The sequence below is a fragment of the Homalodisca vitripennis genome, chromosome X (assembly GCF_021130785.1).
Source record: "Homalodisca vitripennis isolate AUS2020 chromosome X, UT_GWSS_2.1, whole genome shotgun sequence".
NCBI classification, from domain to species: Eukaryota; Metazoa; Arthropoda; class Insecta; order Hemiptera; family Cicadellidae; genus Homalodisca; species Homalodisca vitripennis.
In genome coordinates this window covers 138,437,789-138,453,540 of record NC_060215.1, presented here as the reverse complement: position 1 = coordinate 138,453,540, position 15,752 = coordinate 138,437,789, and positions in this window count along the sequence as shown.

Genomic DNA, 15,752 nt, shown 5'->3' with positions numbered 1-15,752 from the left:
CCCGGGACCAAATGATATACAACAAAGAACAATAATGTCTAATTTACAAATATTAAAAATAATAATACTCAAGGTAACAACAAGATGAAGTATTATAGATGAAGGCCAGTCAAGTTCAAAACTAACTCAAACTCCTTTTCAAACATTAAAATAATTCTAATTTACTTGTTTCAAAATGACTACTAGTGAAAATCAGTTTGTTGATTGTAAACTAATTCAAATATTTACAGTTCAATTAAAACATATAGAATAAAAACTTATTTTTTAATTAATTTTCTTAAAATGAGGCTCTCGCTCATTCCTACATCTCGTGATCTTCCCTCTGGCCAGTGACAATAAATCAACTTTCTAAACAATCAAATGTCCAAAATAGCCCTGAGCCATAATCATGTAACACTGAAAAAATGAGGCTCTCGCTCATTCCTAAACCTCGTGATCTTCTCGTTGGCCAGTGACAATAAATCAATTGAACTTTCTAAGCAATCAAATGTCCAAAATAGCCCTGAGCCATAATCATGTAACACTGAAAAAATGAGGCTCTCACTCATTCCTAAACCTCGTGATCTTCTCGCTGGCCAGTGACAATAAATCAGTTGAACTTTCTAAACAATCAAATGTCCAAAATAGCCCTGAGCCATATGTATGTAACACTGAAAAAATGAGGCTCTCACTCATTCCTAAACCTCGTGATCTTCTCGCTGGCCAGTGACAATAAATCAGTTGAACTTTCTAAACAATCAAATGTCTGAAATAACCCTGAGCCCTATGTATGTAACACTGAAAAAATGAGGCTCTCACTCATTCCTACATCTCATGTACTTAATGACTTGAAACTCTATAACAGCATTAAAGATATTGACATTTCTGCAACTCCTGACCTGAAAATATACCTTATACGCGGAGTGCCTGGCTGTGGCAAGACAACCTTTATTCTAAATAACTATCTACCTGGTGTCCTCGTCTTGTTCCCTACAAGAGACTCTGCTCAGAATTTTAGGAAACGTTTCATCAACTCAACTCAAAGCAGAATACAAATACAAGCAAGGACAATTTCAGAACATTGCATTCTTTTCTGATAAATTCTTCCTGTCATATCCAGCACGGAAACGGCCACAAACTGGCCATTATCGATGAAGCACTAATGATGCATGCAGGAGAAATCTTGTTTGCAGCCAAACTCTCTGGAGCTCGTGGAATCATACTAATTGGTGACACAAACCAAATCCCATATATAAACAGGTCGGAACACCTTGAAGTGAGTACCGATAGAATAACAAAGGTAGCAGAAACTACTAGAGGTAAATATTTCTCACAGATGTACTAGAAGTACCACAGCCCTCCTCTCCCCATACTACACATAAGGAATGTTGACAACAAGCTGCATTGAAAATGACCTCAAATTTCAGATCTTTGACTCCTTGGACAACCTTAGCCAAACCATTGACAAAAAGAAACACACTTGCCTTGTATTCAAGCAATCTGAAAAGCGAGAAATGTGCAAGCGAGGATACACCGCATTCTACCATTCATGAGTTTCAAGGTAGGCAAGCTGAAAACATTGTTGTGGTATGAACGACGTCTAACCCAGAAAGTATATGTAACTCCATTCCCTACTGTCTAGTTGTAATTTCTAGTCATACAAAGTCTTTCCTGTACATAACACCAATAAGAGATGACACTATCAGCACGTGGATACAGAGGGCAAACTCCCTTCACTCTCAAGAACTCCTGAAATTTTAAAAAAAATACAGCTACAGATAAACAGCACAACAAAAGTACACATGGACAATCAAATGACCATCAGAATCAAACAGGTCAGCATAGTTTTTTACACAAAACACAGTGTACATCAAAAACACAAACAGTACATTAAGTACACACCCTGAATCCTCTGGAACAAGAAAATCAAATAACTTCAACACAATATAAAGAGATCAAACTTACACTCGCACACCAGAATATTAGCTGGATTTCAAACAAAATTGACAGGCTAACTCATTTATTACAAAATGAAGAACCAGATCTTGTAATAATAACAGAACACGGCTTATCCCAAGACAATCTTCGGAAAATTTGCATAGAAGGTACACACTCATTGGAAGCTTTGCAAGAAAAAACCATGTCAAAGGGGGTGTGGCAGGATATGCAAAGAAAGACATGGAACATCAAGTGAAACTCTTATACACAAGTGGAGATGAGACCGAACTCATTTGCGAGACAGCCCTCTTTGAAATAAAACTAACCAGACAAACTATTCTGGTCCTAGGAGTCTACAGACCACCAAGTGCAAACTTGGAACAAGCAATTGACATCCTTACAGAGCAATTGGATAGAGCCCTAGAAATACAAGACAAACCAATTGTATTAATGGGGGACATAAACGTGGACAATCTCATAAAAGACAATGCAAGTGAAAAAAATAGACGATTTTCTGACTACTTTTAACATTGTCAGAATGAGCCTGCCACCCACACGGGTTACCAAGAACACCACAAAATCAATATACTGGATCTGCACTAATATTGACCCCTAACTAATGGAAACATCAGTCATATTATCAGGACTTTCCGACCACTTCATTAGCTCAATCATGTCTGACCGGGAGTGGCCTAAACAGTGTACCGTAACTATTCGACTGCTTAAAGATAACGAAACTGTTAGCACTAATAAGTTAGATGTAGAAGAGGGTGAGTCTGATTACGGAGATGATTACCATGTAAGCAAACTCCCAGAGTTTGATGACCACTCAGCACAGTTGGCTAAATTAACTGCGTTAAAACCCACCCAAAATAAATGCAAAGAAAAAAGAAGAATTTTCAGCAAAAGAACAGTAGGCGCTTTCAATGACATACTAAAGGTCCAAAGTTGGGAAACTGTCTACCTTACTCAAGATGTAAATGATGCCTACAACAAATTTGACAACATCATACAGACTACACTAAACAACACCTATCCAAAGAAAATCTATAAATCTGGACAACACAAGAGAAAACAGTGCTGGGATGATGAATGCACTAGACTTAAGGGTGCCTATATACAAGCCTTTGAAAAAGAGCAGACCACAGGGCAAGCGGAGGACAAAGCTGAGACAGCTGCAAGAAAGAAAGAGTACAATCAGTGACTGAAAACCCTTTGGAAAGAAAATCCTCTTGCTTACATCTGCAGGGCAGAAAATAAGTCTAAAGCTCTGTGGCAGGTGATAAATAGTGAGTGAAAAGCAAATTCAAACACTGACACCAAGTTTTACCTAAAAAAAAGACGACACAATACATGACCCAGTAAAAATAGCAAACTACTTTAACAACTTTTTTGCAACAATAGCTGAAAGAACACTCCATAACAATAACACAAGTGTGAATGAACACAGCAAAACATGCCACAAAAAATAGATCATAACCTCCAGTTCACACCAGCAACTGAGGATGATGTCCTAAAAGCTAAAGATTCCTTGAACCCCAAACACTCAGCCGGGATTGATGAGATATCAGCAAAATCAGCAAAAACCTGTAAGCTTGAGATATCAGGCACCCTAACAGATATAATTAACAAATCTCTCACTCAAGGAACTTTCCCGACCAAACTAAAAATAGCAAAACTATATCCAAAATACAAAACAGGACCAACCACAGACACAAGCAGCTACCGACCAATCTCCCTCATACCAACTTTTTCCAAAATCATAGAAAAGATAGTCCTAAACAGACTTCTTTGTCATCTTGAACAACGTAATCTCCTTACAAGCCAGCAATACGGGTTCCTTAAAGGTAGATCAACAGCCACAGCCTTAATTCAACTAACGGAACACATAATAGAACAACTAGAAGAAGGAGACACTTCAACTTGTCTATTCCTGGATTTCAGTAAGGCCTTTGACTGCCTTAACCACAATATACTTCTTCAAAAGTTTATTTTTTATAAATAACAACACTTTTTTGAACAAATCTAAATTTTTGAAACTGTTTTAGATGCCCTTGATTTAATTATGGATCACAAACTCCCAAACAGTAGCTAAGGAAAGAATCCTACAAACACAGTAAAATGAGCTGTAAGAGTAGAAAATTGGAGCTTATTTCTTATTATGTACACAAATCAGTTATAGATCTAAAATATTATTTAGATTATAAATAAAAGTTTTAACTTACATTTAGTTGTCAAGTTTTAATATTGAAACTCGTAATATCAAATCATATATATGTAATAAAAAGTTATAAAATTATTGTAAGAGTTGTTATGCAAAAATATTAAACATCATGTATACGTTAAAAACCATTAAAGGTTTCATTTTTTAACATTATACTATTATTGACTAAACAGTCAAAATAAATGTGTTCTGTTTCTACAGAAAATACTATTAAAGAGATTCTTTCTTCTACAAAAACAAGGTCGCCTCATTCGGTGTTTATTTTTGAAAATCAAAACCGTTTCTAGAAAGGAGTTTACAACTTTTTCACTAAAGCCAGACTGTAAAAGTGATTTTTACTATTCAAAGTTTTAGGACATTAGAAAAAATGTATAACCTGTATGTTTTTTACATTTTGAAAATGGAGTTGCTGGTTCGTATACAATTAATGTTTTTGATTTGGGGAAAGAAGTTAAACATTTTCTAAATATCCACCTCTACTGCATCTTTTAGCCAGTATTACAGGATGTTAAGTAAATCTGGAACTGGCCTCCCAGCTGTTGAATGATTACAGACAGGAATGTCACTTGCGTTTATCAATACACTAAAAAATCTGATCTTTGTCACATCAGGGGGCCGTGCCTCAGAGGAAATCTTAAAAATCTTAAATGCAAACATAGATTAACTTATACATCGAATTAAAGGGCTTTGTTATTGTAGAGAGATCCACAAGTTTCACAAAATCCCCTTACATAATTTTTTTATTTGTTTAACTGCACTAAATTATCCAGTCAAAAATCTAATTAATTAAATATATTAGGGTAAATATACAGAATAATACTTTCTCGAAATCACTTTTAAAATTATTTATTAATTAGCAGTTTATTAACTTTCAAATTAAAGTTGACTTAAAAGAAGAATCCTTGTACTTGTTAGATATTTAGATTTAATTTTCAAAAGCTTATACAACCACTTTTGTTGTAAAAGTTTTCTCAAGAAAAGGTTTTCTTCTTTCAAATATAATAAATTAAATTAAAGTTAACTTCTTTCAAAAATCAAATCGAGAAATTTAACTTCCTTATAAAACTCAAATAAATAAAATTTTAAATTTAATTCAAAATAAAATGTACTTTTCTCTATTATAAATGAGGCTAAATAAAACTGAACCAAAAAAACTTTTCGTACCAGATGTGTCACAATAATTGGTACAGACTCAAAGTTCAAACTGTAATTTAACTGTGTTTCACCCAAAATATTTATAAAAAACTTCACATCTTGATGTATATAAATTATTCTGACTGTTATATACTAGATGGTTATTACAAATTACTTTTAAATAATATTAAAATTGAAGACTTTACTTTGAATAATACTTGCAACAACCTGTCTTCTCTTGAAAACTTGTGTTAAATATTAAGTGAATTAAAATCTCCTTATTTCCCTTTTTTATAAAAATTATACAATAATCCCTGTAAAAGAAAGCTAACATTAGTTAACAACAAAACTTCCGTATCAAAATGGTGATTCAATTATAAAAGAGCTATTTACGCAAAATCCCACGCAGACTGGTAGGGTAAAAGTTAAACGAAAACCACCAACAATTAACCGCAAAAAAATACTTAAAAGACACAGAGAGCGCTTGTTGGAGGTGTTTATACCGATCCCTTCCACTAACCAGCAAACTATAAGCGACGCCTTTGATTGGCCTCCTACTATCCAATCAATAATAAGGTCAAAGAGAACAAAAGTCAACTCTCATTATAACCTGTTAACAAAGTAGACTACCAGAAAAACCTGCTGTCTTACCGTACGGACCTTCCTACATCCGTAGACCCCTTCTTGGGAAATTGCATTATTTACTTTACTTATATATTGATATCACTAATTACATTCTAAAATAATTTGTTCATATAATTTTCCCATCAATATTTAATAAATAAATTTTAAATTGCCATTGTAGCAAATACTACAGTTAGTAGAACACGACACCGAGTCCCGGACGTCGAAAAGGTTCACATTAGCCAAATGGCTTATGTTCACAACTCGTATAATGTAATATTTTTGTCTGTAATCGATCGACAGCTGGGAGACCTATCCCAAACTTAATTGATTGAAACCCTGTATGTGCATTATTTATATTGTACTGGGTAAAATGTCAAATAAAAAAAAATATTTTAAGATTCAAAAACTTACTTTTCGAACAGTTCCATTTGACATTCCGGTTGTGGATGGTGTAGAATGAACTTGGAGCCGATGTCAGCAACCACGATATTGTGTCCTGGAATGAAAACAAAACCCTTAGGTAACAATTATCATTATAGCTAATACTACTTTATATTTTAATGACAGTTCAAGTGCTCCATACCAGATAATATTCAAACCCTGCTATATATTAAAATAATATAATATTAAAATCCACTTTCTGGGAACAAAGCCAATGGCGCAGTGTAGCGGGTACAACGGTTATCGCAAGATGACTGGATCAAGCAACGTCTGCTTGGATGGGTGACTGACTGCTGAGCGATCCTGTCCTTGCAAGCAATCCGCCTGCCTGGCCATTGGTGGTGGTTCGGAAGTCACCTTTAAGCTGTTGGTTCCCAGGTAAGTGTTAGAGAGGGCTTCTTAGCCCTAACTTCGCCTGGTAAAATAAGATATCTTTATTTTTTATTATTTAAAATTAATTTAATTACCGAAAATTAAAAATATGATGTTACAATATTCTTTATTCTTATTTTCATTAAGAACAGAGATAGTCATTATAATGTATAACTAAAGTATAAATCATTCATATAAATATATATATATATATATATATATATATATATATATATATATATATATATATATATATATATGAGTATTAGTCATTTATGATAGTGTTAAACTCTTCCAGTCTTTCCACTAGCCTTTCTTCTTTAAGAACTGTACCAAGGTTCTTCAGTTCTCCTGGTAGCTCGTTGTAAAGCCTGGCACCTGCATACCTGTAAGTTGAAGGGGTTAGAAGACAAGGGGTACAAGTCCATTTTTTTGGTGAAATGAGTTAGACACAGATTCTTGTAGCTAAATATAATAGAAAGTTGGTGGCCAAGAGGTATAAGTCAGTCACCATCAGGTGCTGAGCTCTAGCAGTGAATACCCTTGACTACTGAACAATAACATTATTTTGATGAGTGGTCAAGAGATACAAGTCACATGTACCCCTTGACTACTGAGCAGGAGGTTTGAAAACAGCTGCATGGCACATTGTTGTTTTCATTACTCTGTCTGTCAGTGAAGTTTACTGTGGTGGGAAGAGCTTATTATTGTTATTATTAAATATTGTTAATAACAATTATATTGCTTATTGTTAATATTAATGAAATGAGAATTCATTTTTGTAATATTTTGTTAATATTTGGATAATAGACAACTAGATAGAAAGAAATGGCAGACAATTGTTCTTCTGATGGAAGTGATCCTAACCTCTTTGAAGGTAAGTTGTTTACTTAATAAGTAATTAAAACCTGTTTCATTGTTTGAGAGATGAATAGTTTACATTTTAACAAACAAATATGGTACTACCAAGAATCATTTTATGCACACTTTCTTCTTAAAGGACAAAGCCTTTTCTGCTTCTTAAAGAACAGTTATTCTGGAAGTAGGCTAGGCCCATTGTAAACATCAGCTTCTATTATTAATTAATGAATTATTTACACAATTTTGTTGAAGACAAAGGCTTATGTACATCAAGTTAATTAATTTTGTTTTTTTTCTGCAGATGACAAAGACGCAGACCCTGACTATTTGCCAAGTGGAAATGAAGACAATTCTGAGGAGATCTTTTCAGAAAATCGCCCATCAACAAGTAAGTTTTGTATTATTTATCTAATAAGCTAGGGCCTACCATATTTTCTCCATGTAAGTAAATTAGAAGAAAAGCAATCAACAAACTGAGGATATAGAAATATAGTAAAAGAAGTAAGTTATTTTGTTGCTACACAGACCAGCCCAAAATTCCTGGCTACACAACAATTCTGAATTAGGCCTAGTCACATTAGTTAGCCTTCAAAGACATTATATCAGCTGCATAGTAGTACTAACATTAGTCTTGCCTCAATTATAATAACCATAATAATTTATCCACTGGAAAAATAAACTACCACTCTCTGCATTATTTATTTTCTGTTTAGTTCACCTTTAAGGAAAAAATATATGAAAAAAATTGTGAACCACATCTCTTCTAACTAATAACAAGGTGACCATACAATTAAATAATCGTGGACAATAAATGCTTATACAAATACATTACAATGTCTAATAATTAAAAAAGTTTTAGCAAAGTCATAACTTTATACTAATTTTTCTAATCCCAAAATCTATTCTCCAGGTGGCGTGGTTGTAGAAGAGCAAAATAATGGACCGCGCCTGCAAAAAGACCAAAACATGAAGGAAAGAAGAAAACAAGAAGGCCTGATCAGTGGAAGAGAAAAAAGGGGTCGATTGCTCGCAATAAAGGGGAAGGGTACACTGACAGAACAGGGAAAAACCATCAACCAAAGCAGGTCAGAGATTTTAACCATAATTGTAGGTATGAGTGCAGTGAGATATTCCTCAAGAGAAACGCCAAGAAATATTTAATGAGTATTGGGCTCTTGGAAACTGGGAGTTGCAGTCGGCTTTCTTGAATTCTGTAATTTTACACCATAGTCCACATCAGACCAGAGCAAACAATGAACATTACAATAAATCTGTTTCGTGCCAGTATTTTTTGGTAGGAAAAAGAGTATGCAAGGAGTTTTTTTTCTTAAAACAATTGACATTTCCAACAAAAGAGTTATGAATATTGTAAAAAGAAAACAACTATCAGGAACATCTATTTCACCAAGAGACAAGCGAGGTAAAAAAATTCCTCCGAACAAAACCAACCCAGAAAAGTTGGAGTTTGTCAAGGAGCATATTAATGAAATTTTCCTAGATACACTAGCCACTACTACTCACGTCAACAAAATCCAAATAAAAAGTATCTTAATCCTGGCCTTAATGTAAAAAAAATGTATGATTTTTTACAAGGAGCTGTGTAAATAAAAAGGTAAGGAGCCTGTAACGCTTCCATACTACAGGTATGTTTTTAATACTAAATTCAATTTAAGTTTTCACAGGCCACAAACAGACACATGTGCTACATGTGACAGACTCCAACAGCTTATTGTACATGGATCACCTGACGAAAAACAGGCAGCTACAGTACAGAAAGAAATCCACCTACGCAAGGCAGAGAGTGCTAAAGCACAATTAGACAAAGCCAAAGAACAAGCCAAAAATGATTCAAGCCACAAGGCGGTTTGTTTTGACTTACAAAAAATGCTGCCAACTCCAGTCTTGACGTGTTCTAAGGTCTACTATTCTAGACAGTTTTGTGGACTTATAACCTGTGTATCCATGACATAGCTCAGGACAAGCTTCTATGTATTTGTGGCATGAGGGCCAAGCGTCAAGAGGTTTGTGAGAAATTATGTCATGCATGTTTCAGTACGTGAAGGCACTGCCCCCCACCGTTAATCATTAACATTATTTAGTGATAACTGTGGGGGACAAAACAAAAGGCATTATGTAGTTAAATTTTGGCTGTATGTTGTTCAAAAAACCCAAGTTGAAGTAGTCGACCACAAGTTTTTGCTGCCAGGCCACTCGTACAACAACTGTGATCGTGATTTTGGAACTATAGAGTTAGCTAAAAGAAACACGAATACATCTGTGTTTGTTCCTGACCACTGGGCTGGAATCATTGCTAAAAGTTGCAAAAGGTTCATGGTAAAAATGTATGGAAGAGGAAGAGTTCATTACACTTGAAGGGGTACAACATCTTTTTAAAAGATCCTGTTGTTGGAATCAGACAAATGCAGTGGGCTTCAATACAGAAAAGACGTACCATGGACATTGTTTTATAAAAACAACTTTTAATGATTCTATGCCATTCTCAACCTATGACATGAAAGCAAAGTCATCTGGTAGAACTCCCACTGAACTACCCTTACTAGAACCAAAACAAGAAAGGAAAAAAAATTAAAGCTTCCAAGTACAAAGACCTTCAAGAACTTCTACCCTACGTTCCTCCTATCCATCATGAGTTTTACAAAAAACTGGACTATGAAGGAAACCCCCCGTGCTAAAACTAGGAGTCAAACTATACAAGTTTGAAGTGCCACAGCCTCAAGTATCAGAGCCAAACGATGAAGGAGCAGACTCTATAGAAAATGGTGGGAATTGTTATGAAACAGACTCTGACTAAGTAAAAACAACACTCTGGTTGTTATATATCGTGACTATTCAGAAGAGGAAAACAAAATAAATTATTACTTTGTATCAATAAAACAAAACTTTTCTTACTTACACTAGTTTTATATTCATTCTCATGTTCTTTAAACCATCTATTTAGTTTGTGGTCAAGGGGTACAAGTCATGACTTAAACTTTTATTTTAATAATAACTTTACACCCAAAAGCATTTAAAAATGTAAACAAGCATGAATAAAACTTTTCAGTTACATAATCAAACACTAAAAAATATTTTTGTAGATCTACCACAATGGTAATAATTTTTTTTTTAACACTGACTTTAACCATGATTTTCTCAGAAACAAGTTTTTTGGACTTGTACCCCTTGGCTTATAAGCCCTTCAGTTGGTTTCTTTGCAAGTAAAGCTGATCTGTGGGCCTGCAAATTAAGTTCTCAAGAATCATATATCTGTTAAGATAATTTACTTATTGTACATCATGTAATACACATGTAAATCAGCATATTTGGCCTATTTTCAGTTTTTCTTCAGAGATAGGCATTTAAAGGAGGGTGGGTTTGGGAGTTATTAACTCCCCCTCCTTCAATACAAATACTGAAGGAGTATATTTTAAATTGAATTAAACTGAAAATAGTCGAACCATGTCTTATAGTTTAGTTTAGTTTTTATTTGTTTGGAAACTAAACTATCACATATTACAGCTAGTACAACCCAAGAATTGTACTTGGTAAATTTTTGGTATGGCAAGTCCATCTACAACCTGTGTAGGGTGTGGACAAATACAACACAGCCACTGTTGCTGGCACATTTCCCGCGCTGTGAGCGATAATGACAGCGAGTAATGGCAATGAACACTTATCGACCATCTCTTTTAATGACTAATTTGCAGTAGTGTTAACAATCATTCACATCGCTTTTGTTATTGACGCAAGCATGTATTAGAGGCTTTTGTTAGCAACGAATGCTGATAGTGGTAGAAGTAACAAAAAAATTAAAAGTGCGACACCTTTAGTTTCCTGGTTGTACTATTTTAAAATATTTAATTCATATAAGTGATTAAATTTCGCTCTGCTTTACTATTATACTTCTCAGTATTCTTTCTACCAACACTGTCCAAGACAAATAAGGAATTAGACGATGTTTATTAAAATGTGTTATTATAGTTGAACTACCTAAAAAATAAAATAATTAACTTTTAACCCTATGGCGGTGAATTTCTGATACATAGGATATTATGGAATAATCCGTTTATCTGATTTCATAACACATTTGAATCTAATGTTATAACCAAAGTAAGGAAATATCGTGATCTTATAAAAAACATTTGACTTGAATATCGAGTTCTTTAAAATGTTTTTCATTTTACAAAATAGAACATTACAATTTTGTGTAAGCGAAGAAAATATTAATGAATTGTAAGCAGTAATAAAAATAATCATTGGCAAGTAAATGTTAAGCTAATTTTGAAATCTTCTCAAGAACTTCATGCAAACTGTAAAATACCTTTCCAACCACATAACATCCAAATTTTGTTGTAAATAATATAACACTTGAAGATCTTTTTGTTTTTTGAGTGAAAGAATGGAATTCTTTAGGAATAAAGTGGAGAATTGAATTTTTAGATATATATATTTAACTTAAATTTATCTATTGTTAACTGATTTTAATATCTATGACCAGAATTTTCAAACAAATTGTGATTATGAAAAACAAATTCAATACAATGATAAATTAATAAAAAGGATCATTTTATACTATCTGACCGAAAATAATCTCTGCAACTGTTTCATGGTACGAGACCCTAAACGATCTGCAAGGTCATAAGGAACAATAAGTCTGATAAAAAAATTCCCAGAAAACTAAGCAATCAGAGATATTGCTTTGGATAAAATATTCCACCTTAATCAACCCTGAGAGTCTCGTAATCAACAATGTCACAAAAGAGTAAAATTGTGCTCAGCTGATTCCAAGGAAGCTTCTACTTTAGAAAAATTTACAGCAGAAATTATGGATATATTATGATGAAACCCAAATTGAGATGAACAATTTTATTATTAGTTTTCAAAAAAGTAGTTAAGTACAGTAATGAACTTAAGTAATGTACTCTAGTACAGTAGAGCGTAAAAGAATGTAAAATTTTCTTGAAAATATTACTGATATTGGTAGCTATCAAGGTTAAATTTCTATATTTTAAAGAGTGGGGATAACTTTACTAATCTTCATTTGGGAAGGCACTCTGAGTGATAAAGAAGAACAGTCAAGATAGTGGATAGCTTAAAATCATATTCTTTGACAAGTGAAGAAGACGAATAAAAACACCAGCTGCAATACCCTACTCAAGAGAACTGAATGCATCTAGAGACCCAAGTAACTGGATTTTGTAAAAGTAAATTGACTTCAATATATTAACAATGAGAAAGTTTACGTGATTATTTAAAAAGTGGATTAATGTAGCAGAGTTGTCGACAATGTTAGTATTTCAGACTGTAGCAATTTCTTGGAGATCGTGTATGATATTCCCGTTGAGTTTCAATTCACTTATCTCCTAGTCAGATAATGAAGATGTAATTTAAAAATGTTGTTAATTTCCAGGTTGCCTTCAAAGGGTTACCATCGGCAACAGTCTAGTCACTTGCAAGTCAGATTTTACTCGAGCAATAAGCGTTTATATTTTTATTATGATAGTTAATACTCAAGCAATAAGCGTTTATATTTTTATTATGATAGTTAATACTCGAGCAATAAGCGTTTATATTTTTATTATGATAATTAACACCCGATCGCTAACACATGCTTGTGTCATACTTAGTGTATGAAAACGCTAAGTTATACAAATAAAGTAACAAAATGTTATACTTTGTAAATAATACTTGACTTAAAGATTCTATTTTCTATGTCTATTTTTGTTTGTACCTCTGCCGCGTTTTTCTGCATAGACGTCAATGTCAATCACTAGTTGGTAAAAAAACGCACAATTAATTACTAATTTCATGTATCATATTGTGTAGTTGTATATACAGTAAATATATCTTCTATAAAAATATATGTCGGTTTATATCCCAAAAATTGTTTATCACAAACGGCATAGTTTCAAAATAAAAAATAAATCATTAATTGTACACAGTATATTATTATTTAAATGCTACAAATAAATACCTATATTTTCAAGTTAAAGACATATTCTGGAAGTCCTGTCTACTGAAGACAGTAAGCAGCATTCAACCCAGCAGGGATCACTTCTGGCTGGTTTGTACCTTCCAGATGAACCCACCACTGGGCACAGCAAAAACCGACATGTCACTTAAATCTGGGCAACCTTATGGATGTCCAGGAGCAGCACATCAGTAACCGCAAATGTTGAGATTCTGGGATTCCTGGGCAATCCGATAGGTCTAGTCTAATGTGGGAGATGACTGTTGGAGTTGGTGGGGTTTGTTCCCTAACCTCAGAGGTTGTTGCTAGCCTCAACAAGGGTATGCCACCCCCTGCCTACTTTGACTGGAGAGGCTGGTTCAGAGCTGGCCTCCCCTTCTTCCGGGGAGACATCTGAGATGTAGTGTCCCAATTCTTCCTCATGGATCTCGATAGCAGGCAGCCCCAACTCCCTAACCTTACCCATCCTGAATATCCTGTCACTCTGGAAGCAGCGCAAAAGTTCTTACAGGACTAAGTGCAATTTATAAGCTTCTTGTCCTAAGAGAACAAGCAGCATTCCTCCTTACAGTATATCAAATTTTACTGTACATGTTCTGGTTCTGGTACTTATTTACAGTTGTTATAACCAATTGTATTTAAAAGTTTTTAAAAACATGAGAAACTTTAATGACTTTTCAGATTTGATTCATTTACATGTGACAAGTTTAAAAATTAATTTTTAGAAATATTTGATCATATTGTATAAAAAGTTCTAAATTGTATGTAAACAATACATAAACTAAAGCATTAATGTAGTCTCACCTTTTTCCAGACTTCTCAAATGTGCATTAAACTGTTGTACCTCTTCAAAATGATTGAATTTCTTTTTAGTGACGAGTTTGGGGATGGGTGGCAAGGATAGCAGAACTATTTCCCTTCCGTTGTCCAAGGTCTCCACCAATTCGTCCAGATCCTTGCACATAGAAGCAGCGGTTTTTCCCTGAAACCATTGTTTGAATATTAAGATTCTACAGTTCTGTAATGATGTAAGAACAATGTGCGCTAATGATAAGAAAACATATTCTGAAAACAATGAGTACGGCACTAAACATGTAACCTGGGAATATTGTGTAAAACGTTCATGACAGTGTTTGCAATCACAGATAGACTGTTACAGTCAGTATAAAAGTGTTTATAAAACATCACCAGATTTATGGTAAATAGAAAAATACATTAAAAAGCTTTCTGTAGAGGAACGACCTTGAGCGTTTATCATTAAGGTCAATCATAAACCTTATGCGTGTTTACGCCCTTATTTTTGATCATAACGTTACGGGAAATGTTCATTAGAGCTTATTAATAAGTACCCAACCGCTTTTTAGTTTTTCTTGTAAAGTTTATACATTTTTAGTACTTAAATTATGATTTCTGAAATGTTTCAATTTTCTTTTAGAATAGGCAATAGAAAATATTGGAAAAACATTTGGATACGTGTTATGTCTAAAAATAAGTCTAGTTGATTCTATGACTAAAATTAAGTTCATAATAGAGCATGAAGATTACATTACATTGCTCTGATGGGATTAAACTCAAGATGACTGTCATTACAGTTGACTATGTAAGCCCTAAGCCCTTAACTCTGAACACTAGATTTGACAAACACAACCAGAGGTAGTGGATTGTAAAATAACATAATTAAGCTAAATTTAAATTATAAAGCTAAGTGATACATAAAGGATTTAAACAAATCTTATGAAACACTTAGTTGCAAATAAACATCTGTCAAAAAAAGCAACAATAATAATAATAGTCATAAAAATAGGAAACATACAGAAAAGGAATCACTAAACAAAGTGACTGTTTTGAAAAAAGAAATGTGAATCAAGAATATGTATTGCCCACATTGACAAAAGTTTTATATTGCAAGAAAATTTCTTTTCACTTTTTAAAATCCATTTAAGCTTACTTTTGATTGTAATTTTCCTAAAAAATCCAGGGTTTTAGAGGAAACCAAAAGAATAATTGTGAAAAACAAATGGATTACAAATGGGCTTATTTAAATTTAGCCAAAATAAGAGAACTGACTAAAATAGTGATGTAAACCACTAATGATGATTTCTTATGTTGTGTTAAGATGTAAAAAATATTTGTTTAAACTCTGTAGTAAACATGAAAAATGGCGTACAATGATCAAGTAATAAGTTAGATAACAAAAGTAAACCG